This window comes from Symphalangus syndactylus, chromosome 21, assembly GCF_028878055.3.
Source record: "Symphalangus syndactylus isolate Jambi chromosome 21, NHGRI_mSymSyn1-v2.1_pri, whole genome shotgun sequence".
In the NCBI taxonomy this organism is placed as follows: Eukaryota; Metazoa; Chordata; class Mammalia; order Primates; family Hylobatidae; genus Symphalangus; species Symphalangus syndactylus.
Window position 1 is genome coordinate 28,748,665 of NC_072443.2, and position 13,484 is coordinate 28,762,148.

Consider the following 13,484-nt stretch of genomic DNA (forward strand, 5'->3'; position numbering starts at 1 on the left):
AAAGGGGGCAGAAAGAAAATATTCACACCTTTCTGGCCCAGTCAGATGTGTTTTGGTATTTCATTTCCTAATTTTGAAGATAAGCAGAGGAATGAAAAGGGTACGCTGCACCACTCCTGACCCCAGGAAAAAAAGCGTGGTTATCAAGTATTCAGATCATGCAGGCATAAGGCTCTGGATCAGTGGTATGTATACTATAGCCAAGTCAGACAGGCTTTCAAGCTGAGAACCATTTCTGTGAATCTCTTCCAAACTCCTGTTCAGTAATATCACACTGGTAGCTTGAAATTAGTGACGATGAAAGTATTTACATTATAGGAATTGGCAAGTGCTAGTAATCAGTATATTTCTATTTACTTATTTATGGAAATTTAGTTTGTCAACACATCATGGGTCTGGATCAGCTACCAGACCAGCAGAATTAATCAACCTAGAATGGGTTGTAGAGATGGAAGAAGGTAAGAATCATTTGCAACCTCTAAACCAGTTGCCCCAATGGGACTGCAATTCCTCTCATTAACTTGTATTTTTTTTTTTATAATAAATCAACCAGAATTCTAGAGAAGTTGTTCCCAGAACTTATATGAAGCAAATGGATCCAACCAGCACAAGGTGGTGGATGCATTAATGTAAATACTCCTATTACAGCTAATTTCAAGCTATGGGTAAAATACTACTGAACATGGAGTTGGAAGAAGATGTACAAAAACGAGGCCGGGCATGGTGGCTCACACCTGTAATCCCAAAACTTTGGGAAGCGGAAGTGGGAGGATCACCTGAGGTCAGGAGTTTGAGACAAGCCTGGCCAACATGGTGAAATCCCGTGTCTACTAAAAATATAAAAATTAGTCAGATGTGGTGGTGCCTGCCTGTGATCCCAGCTACTAGGGAGGCTGAGGCAGGAGAATCACTTGAATCTGGGAGGCGGAGGTTGCAGTGAGCCAAGATCACACCACTGCACTCCAGCCTGGCCAACAGAGCGAGACTCTGTTTAAAAAAAAAAAAAAAAGATTATCAGCCTGAAGACTAGCTGAGTTTGCAGGCTTTGCTCTTCAGAGAGCATACTCTAGGGCTGAGATTGGCAGGCAGTACATTGATTAGGGCATACCCTTAGGATCAATACTCATGGAAGGGGAAAAGAGCAAGTAGGATTGGGCAAAGAACTCAAGCCGCTGGGAGGCAGGGCTGGACAGTCTGAGTCAGTTCCATGGTGAGCTCTGGAGCTGATGTGTTCCATTAGAGTTCTCAGGCACTGGGCCAAAATTGATATGCCTTTATACTCTACCTCGATCAGCCACTGGATCGCCCCCCTACACATTGCAGACTTGACCAAGACAGCTCATTTCAGCTGATACAATCCCTGAAAATTCTGATAGATAATAGCTGTCTACTGACTAGATTACCAGCAGTGGGACTGCAAGCACCTTCTTAAAAAGGAGTTTGGGCAGAACATCTCCACATCCACAGTGTACACTCCTTCTTTAGACTGTGGCAGTCATTACCCCAACTTCTAAAGGGTTGGTATCTGATGGCTGTTAACTGAGAATCACTTTGAGAATTGCCTCAGCCAAAAAAACCTCCTTTGCAAAAATGTGTGGTCCCTGTCCAGGAGAAGTCCAAATCCAAAGGCTGGTTCTGTTAGGGGTAGGGATGGATACAATAACTCAGTGTAGTTGCCTCAAGGGCATCCCATGTGAAGCACTAACACACCAGCAGGACTCTCTTGAGATCATCTGAGGCCTTTGTGTGACTATGTCATAAATTGTATCTTCCCTCTTCCCATTCTTTCTTCCTTTAGTTCCCCGCAAGTGTTAATCTGGAGGGCACACTCCAAGAAACTTCCTCCAAGCAAATCTCCATCTCAGTGTTTGTTTCCTAGGCAACCTGGTCTAAGAAGTGATAAAAGTCAAACTAGAAACTATATATCTGTGTAATAAAAGATATGACATAAGTAAGCAACAGTGCCACTGAAGCATAGTAAGATCATTCAACTCAATAGGTTGTGAAGAGGGTCAGTGCACCCTCAACAGGTAAGATGATATCATCTATCTCCCAGATGGCCCAACTAGAATGAAGCTCTTAATCTCTCCAAATTTGAGGACACAATAGTTAAGCTTTTTATGCAGATATATGTAACTGAAACCTAATTATGTTAGCTTTAAAAATGTTTTGTTCTCATATATCAATAAATTGTCAGATAGCTATCCAGAGTTGGTATGGTAGATCCATAATGTCACTAGTCACACAGACTTTTTTCTCTATCTCAGCTCTGCCATTCTTACTATGTGACTGTTTTCCTCAGGCTCACAGCGTAATTGCTGAATGTATAGACAATAGTTTTATTTCTCCACAGGAAGCATGGGAAAGATCAAGAAGAATGGGAAAAATCAAAGAGCAAATTGCAACATGCAGAAGTCAAATGACTTGTCTCCTTTAAAATGTTCTACGAACATCTCTCCCACAAAACTTCTGATTCTGTCTTATTGGCCAGAGCCAGTTCCTACAGCACATCTGATTCCAGAGAACATAGGGAGCAGCTAGTCACCTTGTTCCCTCCACCGAAGTGAGATTCTGTTAGTTAGAAAACAAGAAAAAAGCAGATATTGGGTAGGCAACTAGTAGTATCTACAACAGAAGATTACTATGAAAGGAAAACCGAAATAAACAAAAAGAGTTATTGTTAGTGTAGATTACATATGGCTTAGTAACTGTGAGACCTTATAATTCTCACCACGTTTTTCTATCTTAGCAAATAAAATGTTATTTTAACTACGTAATACAAAAGCAGCCCTGGTTTCCAAATAACATAAAATGTATCTCTTAGTGTCTAGGAGAACTCACTAAAATAGGATGGGGCATGGTAACATGTTTTATGCAGAATCAATTACATATGTAAAATAGAGAAACTTAAGCTGATCATGTGGAAGAATTTTTTTCTTTTCTGTATCATATTGGTTTAAACTGCAAAAAGTAAATATCAAAAAAGAATCCAACTTACTGCAAATGCTGTTTAAGCAAAAACTTTTTATTGAACTCACAGACCAAATTCAAGCAGTGCATTATTCACACTATGTCTTACATACACAGAATCCCAAAATGATTTATAAAGTTAAATAATACAATTACACAGTTAAATAACCACAAAAGGAGAAGAAAATTAAGAGAGCTTTAGGCAAGAGAAGAGACTTTCAAGAACTATATGAAAAGAAGAAAAGATAGCATCAATGAGGCAGAGAAATGTAAGAAGTTTCTTCCAGATGCCAAGAGCAATAAAGAAAAAGGCTTTTGATCCTATCTCACAGAAAAGCACCATGGAAGGAAGAAACAATTAGTGTCAGAAAACTGAAGGAATGAGATGGAATAGAGACAGATATTCCTTGAAATACATTTCCCAGCTACAAGCAGATGTAAACTTTAAAGGGAGTTAGGTATAAAAGGATCTCGAGATTTTTTTAAAATGGCATGATAAAATATGTACATGCTTCCAAAATTCCTGTGGAACTATGTACAGTCCTGAAAGCATACCTGTTTCATATACATAACTAGGCCAGCAGTAGGGTTATAAGTGAGCTCTTTTCCTCCACCCAATCTGTCCTTATATCACAATATTTGATGTATTAGAAATAAAGATGTTATATAAACCTTCTTTTTAATGATAAAGGTAGTACACACATTGGACATCAACGCTGCTCCAATGAGAAATGCAATACGTGTGATTTATAGCTTTGCTCCAGCTTTTTATTCAACAGCCCTACCTCCCATACCAATTCTATCCACTCATACTTCTTTACTTGGACCTTTTAGCAAGAGCCTATAATTATAGCTTATGTCCCAATTATGTTCCTTTCAGTGGGATTCTGAGGTATAATAAACACGGTACTAGTTGTAGAGATAAAAGGAGGGATTTAGTAAATTTGCTCCACCATTCTAGTGTAGTGTGTACTCATCAATGTGCCCTTAATGTTTTTTTGTTTTGTTTTGTTTTGTTTCTGAGACAGTCTCACTCTGTCACCAAGGCTGGAGTGCAGTGGTGTGATCTCAGCTCACTGCAACCTCCGCCTCCTGAGTTCAAGAATTCTCTGCCTGAGCCTCCCAAGTAGCTGGGATTACAGGCACCCACCACCACGCCCAGCTAATTTTTGTATTTTTAGTAGAGACGGGGTTTTTCCATCTTGGCCAGGCTGGTCTTGAACTCCTGACCTCGTGATGCACCTGCCTTGGCCTACCAAAGTGCTAGGATTACAGGCGTGAGCTACCATGCCTGGCCAGCCCCTTAAGTATTATGAGCCTCATTGTCCCCATCTATGAGAAAGGATAACAGTTAAAGGGCCACTGAGATAGAAACAAATCAAATGAACTTGACTACAGAAAGAGATACACAAGATATCTTTAAACAGAGGGAAAGATGGAATCAGCTAAGACAAGAAATAGCAGACACTTATTCCAATAGTATCAACAGAATATGTAAAACATATGTGAGTGCTTTGTGAATTTTAATACGTGCATCTAAACTAGTCAGCTCAGGAAAGTCAATACTAGAGGTAGTAGAATAAATTGTGAAGACTCTCTTTGTGGTAGGAAAGTCACTCTGGCTATCTCTTCAACACTAACTGTACAATCCAGTTTTGTTCCTATAAATGCTCTTTAATATAGATGCCTTCTGGAAATGTAATATTGCATTATCCTGTTGTACCCAAGCAATTATATGTATTCATAATCTTTCCTCCTTAGTGGGTATTCTGAAAGTGTAATTGCCCTTTATTGATCTTTATACTGGGTGATATGGTTTGGCTGTGTCCCCACCCAAATCTCGTCTTGAATTCCCACATGTTGTGGGAGAGACACCATGGGAGGTAGTTGAATCATGGGGTGGGTCTTTCTCATGCTGTTCTCATGACCATGAGTGAGTCTCATGAGATCTGATAGTTCTATGAGAGGAGTTTCCCTGCACAGGCTCTCTCTTTGCCTGCTGCCATCCACGTAGGACGTGAGTTCCTCCTCTTTGCCTTCTGCCGTGATTGTGAGGCTTCCCTGGCCATGTGGAGCTGTAAGTCCAATTAGACCTCCTTCTTTTGTAGATCACCCAGTCTTGGGTATATCTTTATCAACAGCATGAAGACAGATTAATTCACTGGGATATATAACTAATGTAAAACTCTAGAATGATAGACAAAGTTATGTATAATAGATACTAAAATAATGGTATTTGGATCTTCGAAACACTGTCCTATGTGCTCCATTTGCAGTGGAAGGTGGACCTCATTAGTAGATGTTTTGCCCTGTATTGCACTGCTTGATAAAAAGAGTTTCAAAAGGAGAGAGGCTAAGTTAAATTGCATGGCAAGTATGTGCAAAAATGGAACAGAACCCACAATTAAGAGGGAGAAGTGAAAAGAGATAGGAGGACCGGCAGAAGCTGGAAGGGGGAAAACACTGGGTAACAGGGATTGACAGACACTTGAGGAATAGCTTTAGTGAAGTTTTAGCAAGTCATATGAGGGGATAGAAATTAGAACATTTTTGCTAGGTGTCATGCAAGGCAGGCATTTCCCTATTTTTCCTCTTTTGTAGATATACTTTTCCTTTTGAGCCTTTTTATTTTTAATGTTTAATTTATGTTTTATTTTGTACATGACACTCTGCTAAGACAAGGCCATGCGGCAATGTTAAGTGAGGTAAAAATATGTATATATGGGGAAATTACTATTTATTTTAACATATATACATATAAATACACATACACAATTTGGCAGTGGTGGAAGGTTATGACTTTGAGGAAAGAAAAACTGACTTGCATTTGAAACAACAACTCTCAGGGTACTATATATCTTCATTCCACTGAGATGTGTTAAAATCTCCAGTCATAGTTCAGCACTTTCAGTCTAGGGCTGCCACAGTAGTATTCTTAGTGAAAAGGAATAGTTAAATGGAACAAATAACGCCTAGAGCAAAATAAATATAGCAAATCATTTTTCAAAATCAGCTCCTATGACAATATCATAAAACTTGCCTTTAAGCCTTTAATCTTATTATTTTTTTCTTTTCTTTTTTTTTTTTTTTTAAGAGGGGAGTATTCATACAGGAAGTTTTCCCTTTTACATCTCTCTGGCTACCAATTTGACTCTTCATGTGAAAAGCTCCTGAGGTCCCAAATGTACCATTTTCAATAAATTATGCTCCAAAGCTCATAATTTCAGTCACTTTAGATTCATTTCCTTCACCTCAGTTTGTTGTTTCCCTTGGCTTCCATATGAAATTTTTCTAAAGTCATCCTTGAACAGTCTGTTTATTAAAAATGTTACAGTAAGAACTAGATAGTGATGGATATAAACAGCCAGAAGGAGTCACTATCACTGAAAATTGCTTTAATTGGTTCAGTTAAGTGAAAACATATGTTGATAAGAGCCATATTACTCAGTAAAGCATATTCTTGTGGCTTAATTTGTTCTACAAGCCCAACCATTTCCTCCCATTGTTTCTGTCTGAATACAATATTACTTTCTCTGTTTAATTATCTTAACAGCAGCCCTGTAAATAAACGCAATAGCTTAATTGTACTTCTTTGTGAGCTATCTGTTTCAATGTGGTTCTAAATGATTACCTTTTTCAATTATTTTTGTGAAGCTGCTGCTCATAAAAATAAGATAAAAGCCAGTGACTGAAGCAGAGAAGAAGTGAAGGGTACATTAAGAAAAACATAGAATTGCACTGTAAGAGGAATGGAAAGAACTTTAGATACCAGCCCATCTTCCCTGCCAAATCATCAACCTAATCAAAGGCTGAGACCCAGGTAAATGTCTTGCCAAAGCATTCATTGATTAGAAGGACTCTAAATACCAGAGTGTTGGATGCTGTGGTGTACTACCCAGATCTGCCTTCCGTGACTGAAATACTCATTCGTCCATTTGCTGGGAGTGTTGACTGCTGAAAGGTCACAACTGAGACCTCTCCAGTCATTGCCCTTAAAGTAAGAGTGTTGACTCAATCAGAATTGCACTCCTTCTCTGGAGCATTTCACATCAAATTACTGAAACATGTAGATGCTTGAGCATCTTATCTCAATTTGAGATGTCTCTGAATGTTCCTTCAAGCTCGAGAACTCCCCATGATATGGGCCTTTTTTGAAATTACATCACAGTTCAGCTTTCGTCTCTACACAATCTTACTTCTTTTCTCATTCTCCTAAAAAACTGTTTCCAACAGCACTTTCTAATACATACTCTGTATACAGATTCCCACTTTAAAGTTTGTTTCCCAGAGAATCAATTCTATAGCTCACAGTTGGATCAATGTAGAAGTTGTCTAACTGCAACTTTAGAAACTTATGGATATTCTAGTATCTGTTTTAATCAAGTTTTAAAGATAAGGAGATTAATAAAATGATAATCTGAGGAATTTGCATCCTAGACACTTATTTCTTAGTAGTAAATGAAGAATTATAGGGTTTTAATTGTTAAAAGTAAAAGATTAATTTCAGAATCCAATCACTTAAGCAAATATTTATTGTGTCTCCACTAAATGCCCCTCATAATGCAAAATGCAAAAATGTCAACCCAAATATAGCACAGGCTTTGCATTCAAGAAACGGATATTAAACCAACTATTTGCAATCAAGTGTGGCAATAAAGTGATAGAAGTATGTATCAGATTAGGCTGGGTGAAGTGTCTCACACCTATAATTTCAGCACTTTGGGAGGCCAAACTGGACAGATCATGAGGTCAGGAGATAGAGACCATCCTGACCAACATGGTGAAACCCCGTCTCTCTAAAAATACAAAAAAAAAAAAAAAAAAAAAAAAAAAAAAAAAAAAAAATTAGCTGGGCATGGTGGCGTGCACTTGTAATCCCAGCCCCTCAGGAGGATGAGGCAGGAGGATCGCTTGAATCAGGGAGTTGGAGATTGCAGTGAGCTGGCCACTGCACTCCAGCCTGGTGACAGAGCAAGACTCTGTATGAAAAAAAAGAAAAAAGAAAGAAAGAAAAAAGAAAAAGAAATTGAACATCACTATGTTGTAAACCATGGATAAAGGAAATGGCTTATAATTGGAAGAAAACTAAATTCTAAGACATCCAAATTTATATTTAAATTTTTTTAAAAAAATAGTATTCTTACATTCTAACTTTTGAAATGTATGGAAAAGTGAACAGATTCTATAAGAGATAAAATAACATGCCCCAAAATAAATAACTTGCCCAGGTGAGGGGAAAATCAAAGATGATATTTCAGGTCACATAGGACATTCAGTATTTAAATTTAGTGTGTTTTTTCCAATATTAATGCATAAGAAACCTACTACAATTCTACATTTCAGAAAGTCAGAACACACACTGTTAACTTGATTGGTAACACAATAGCCAGTTTTAGTTATTTCTTTTCATTCCATTTTAATTGAATTTTAAAGGAATTCTCCACTAACGCATTCAATTCCAGCTTTTTGCAAAAGCTTGTTAACTTGTTATCCTGTTCCTAGTCTCCCTTCTCTTCAATACTTCCTCCTTACCATTTCCAGAATGATCACTCTAAAACACAGGTAATATATTATTACGGAAAATATGTTCCTTTCTTTGTATTGCAGAGAATACTTATAGTCCAGCCACTCTTTTGCAAAGAGTCTCCACAACCGAACTATGTATTTCAGCTTTTATAGATTTGTCCCTAAATTGTGTCTCTTGTCAAAATTGTTCCCTCTGAGTAGCCTGAACAGGAGCTCTCAGTAGCTCTTCTCTGACCACAGAGATATTTGTTCCTGAAGTTCTGGGAATTAGTTCTTCAGAGAGAAGCCATTTTGAGGACTGGCTTCAAATCCTTTTTGGTAAAAGTAGAATATAAATAGATCTGATTCAATATTGCTGAGGTTTTAGGCTTCTCGCTTCTTATTTCCAACAATTCTGGTTACTTAGAGACACTGAGACCAAATCTTCAAAAGCTCTCAAGTTGCAGACTCTCAAAAGACAAGTGCAGGAGGCAGGTGGACGCAGGCCAGCTGTGAACTCTGTCCTTAGACCTCACACTAGAAAGGGCAGCAGGAAATGAAAGGAGATGATGATATGTGCTCAAACCCACTCTTCAGAGTCCACATGTTAAAAACTAAAGTGCTGGCATGATAAATTCACTGTAACAAATATATAAAGTATTGGAGAAATTTGTGATGAAGATAAGCAGAGGAGAGCAAAGGACAATTAGCAAGAAAAAAATTACGTATTAGCAATGATATAATAGAGGTAGTCACACTGAAGAGCTACTAATCCTTCTATTTAAAAATTCAAGAGTGATAATATTTGCAAGATTTTATTGCAGAACAAGTATACAGAAAACTCTATAAGAGAGTTTACTGCAGTGTTTTCTGATTGATCAACAATTTTGAAATTGTTATGCTTGACTTACATATAAAATGCATCATTGCCTTTAAATAATAGAGTCATGTTCAGAAACTCATTGAAGGAGAGTTATGAGTTACTCTCTCTTTTATGAATATAAGAGATATATCTATGCTAAGTGAATTACCCCATATCTCAGAGCAAGCAGAAAATCTCAAGGAGTCTATTAAAAATTTTATAACTCATAAAACTGTTACAAATAATTAAATCTGTAAAAATATTAACAGAAGTTAAATATTCGATATTGGGCATATTTTAATTATACCATTTAAGCATTTATAATTACAGTTTAAGTATAAAATAAGAATTTAGGCTGGGCGCAGTGGCTCACGCCTGTAATCCCAGCACTTTGAGAGACCAAGGTGGGAGAATCACTTGAGGTCAGGAGTTCAAGACCAGCCTGGCCAACATGGTGAAACCCCATCTCTACTAAAAATACAAAAAATAGCTGCGTGTGGTGGTGCACGCCTGTAATCCCAGCTACTCAGGAGGCTGAGACAGGAGAATCACTTGAAGCTGGGAGGTGGAGTTTGCAGTGAGCTGAGATAGCACCACTGCACTCTCCAGCCTGGGCGACAGAGACTCTGTCAAAAAAAAAAAAAAAAAAAAAGAGAGAGAGAGAGAGAATTTATTTTTTATAGAGTTCTGGTTGAAAGCTACTCTTAGTGACTTAATGAAAGATGTGAAGTAAATGTTTATATAGAAAAGTATGTTGATGTATCTGATTTCTTTCATTACTACATCAGAATATCTAGTAATGAAGTTTGTGTTTGCTTGTTTTTTCTTCTACATTAGAACAGTCTTAAAACACGATTTTAAATAAGAGATCATGTAAAACAGGCACGAAAAGCATATTTTTCTTACCAACAAAATTTTTATGAAAATAAGACTATCTTTAAAATATTTCATTAAAAACATAAATGTATTATCAAAATCTTAGAAAAGCAAGTCTGTGGAGAGACTTGAAAGGAATTTAAGTTTGGGGAAGGAGAGAACTATGATCAAACCCAGTAGCATTTTTAGATTATCTATTTGGAAGTAGTATTTGGTTTTGAATTGGAGGTATGTAGTCTCAATAAAGGTTTTCATAGCGGCTTTTGGGGTCTTCCAACTCCATTAGGAAACTGGTGATTTCATAATTTTTTCAACAATAATACTATGTTTACTGATGGTGCAAAAACAATGATGGGTAAAAGAGTTGACAGTTTGTCATGAACAAGAAAGTGGCAATAAATTGTACCAGTAGTCATTATGTTTTTCATTGCCACACACTCATGAAAAGCAAAAAGCTAATATCATTTAAAAATGACCTTGATGAACTGGGGAAATTATTACTTATATTAAATCCAAACCCTTGAGTAATATATTGTTTTAATATCCTGTGTGACAAAATGGTTAGCAGACATTTTAAAGCCTGTCTGCTGCATTCGTAAGTATAACATTTGTTTTGAGCCACAAGTTAAACTAGTTGCTTTTTCTCAGGGACCAAAATTTTTACCTGAAAGAAGGACTTAGAAACAAAATAGTAATTTAATAGACATGGTCACAAAAAGGAATGAAGTGATTCTACCATGATGGCAAGTATTTGAAGCTAATGATGAAAATAATATTAATAAGATAATATTAGCATTTTATAGAATTTGTGTTGACCGCCCTGAGTTTGACAGCTCCTCAAAACTTAAAGACTTTCAGATAAGATCAATAGTGATATTAACAAAGATTGTTGATATTTCATCATGAAGTGAGTCAACTTTTGTAAGATCTACATGACCCTATGGACCAATATTTCCCAAATGACTACTTCATGATCCTACAAAACCATGCTTAGGTAAAAGAACTATTCAGAGTAGGTAACAGACTTAGAGCAAGCTTTGTGAGACTGTATTTTGTAAAGTTACTGTACTGTTGAATTTTTAAAAGTACAATTTTTAATATACAGTAGAATTTTACTGTGCCTGTTATCAACTTATTTCCTCTCAGTTCCAAATCCACCCTTCAATACATGCTTTGTCATCATAGACAGAATTCCTTTAAGCATCTCTTTTCAATTTGGATCATAACATTAAGCTTTCTTAGTAGAGGGGGCTAGGGCCACATTGCAGGAAGAAGGGACCCTCCTCCACTTCCCAGCTCCTGCAGAGTGGGTCAATGGTGTGGGGGGTGAGAACTTCCTACTGAGCCCTGACCCAGTCAGTCCCCAGAACAAACAGTCTCTCAGCAACCTTACAGGGGCTGACCTAGCAATGACCTTCCAAGGCCCTCTAGACACAAAAACCTCTGGCTAAAGCTGTCCTGCCCGTATCAGTACTTCGATTATTTTACAAGACCCCTAGTAGCTGGCCATCACAGGGCTGAGGTTTTATCACTGGGCCTCCACCGCCTCTGCAGGCCCTACCACTCACCTTCGCCTGGGAACCCCTACCTTCTTTTACTCCCACACCATCAGTTGCTGCTTGCCTTGCTCTGTCTTCCAAAGGTTTTGTTCTGCTTGCCCACATATTACAGACAAGCTTCAGCCTGGAAAAACCTGCAAACTCTACTACTCAATGGGTTAAACTGCACTTTTTCCAACTTTGTCTAGAAACTAGCCTTGAGAAGGAGCTTCCTTCTCTGTCTGTCTTCCTTGAGTACTCTTGTACAGTCCTAGGGTATAGCATACAACTTTCTTCCATCCTGTAGTTACTTTTTTTTTTTTTTTTATTTTGAGACAGAGTCTTGCTGTGTCGCCCAGGCTGGAGTGCAGTGGCGCGATCTCGGCTCACTGCAAGCTCCACCTCCGGGGTTCATGCCATTCTCCTGCCTCAGCCTCCCGAGTAGCTGGGACTACAGGTGCCTGCCACCATGCCCAGCCAATTTTTTGTATTTTTAGTAGAGACGGGGTTTCACTGTGTTAGCCAAGATGGTCTCGATATGCTGACCTCATGATCCACCCGCCTCGGCCTCCCACAGTGCTGGGATTACAGGCATGAACCACCGTGCCCGGCCTGTAGTTACTCTTTTATCATAGCTTAACCATTAGTAATTCTGTTTCAATCTAAACCATATGGTTTCTCTTCTGATTAGATGCAGATGAATACATATAATTGCGTCTTGGCATATAGACATATAAGCACATGTCTGCTTGGCATATAAACATATAAGCACATGTCTACATGACACTGTAAAAGAAAAGCAAAGTACCCACAATCATGCAAACTAAATATCCACATGTTCCGTCATGTGTTTATAGGGAGAAATTTTCAGTTCTTGTTAACATCCTAGAACATACATAAAGGCACCAATGGGCCTCACTGAAATTATGGAACACAAAACAAATTTGGAGACTGTAAATAGTGTGATCAGTATGAGATAGGGATTGATCTGGCTGTAGGCTTGTACCCCAAAGTGCTAGAACTGTGCCTGGTACAAATAATAAAAGAGGGAAGGAAGGGAGGGAGGGAGGAAGGCCATCACATATGTGGAAAAGAGTCTAAAGTGACAGAGTGATTTTTAATTAATCAGAGTTCCAAATTGATCGCCACTTCTTGTTGTTGTTGTCTTCCAAATTCCAGCTCTATTATTTATTGAATGCATGAATGTGGACTTTTTTTGTAAGTTCAAGGGTACATGTGCGGGTTTGTTATATAGGAAGGCTCCTGTCACTGGGGTTTGTTACGTGGATTGTTTAGTCACCCAGATATTAAACTGTAACCGTTAGTTATTTTTCCTGATCCTCTCTCTCTTCCCACCCTCCACCTTCCAGTAGGTGCCAGTGTGTGTTGTTCCCCTCTATGCATTCATGTGTTCTCATCATTTAGTCCCCACCTATAAGTGAGAACATGAGGCATTCGGTTTTCCGTTCCTGCTTTAGTTTGATAAAGATAATGGCCTCCAGTTCCATCCATGTTCCCTTAAAAGACACGATATCATTCTCTTTTATGGCTGCATAGTATTCTATGGTGTATAAGTACCACATTTTCTTTATCTAGTCTAGCATTGATAGATATTTAGGTTGATTCCATGTCATTGCTATTGTGAATAGTGCTGTGGTAAACATATGCACGCATGTGTCTTTATGATAGAATGATTTATATTCCTTTGAGTATATACACAGTAAGGGATTTTC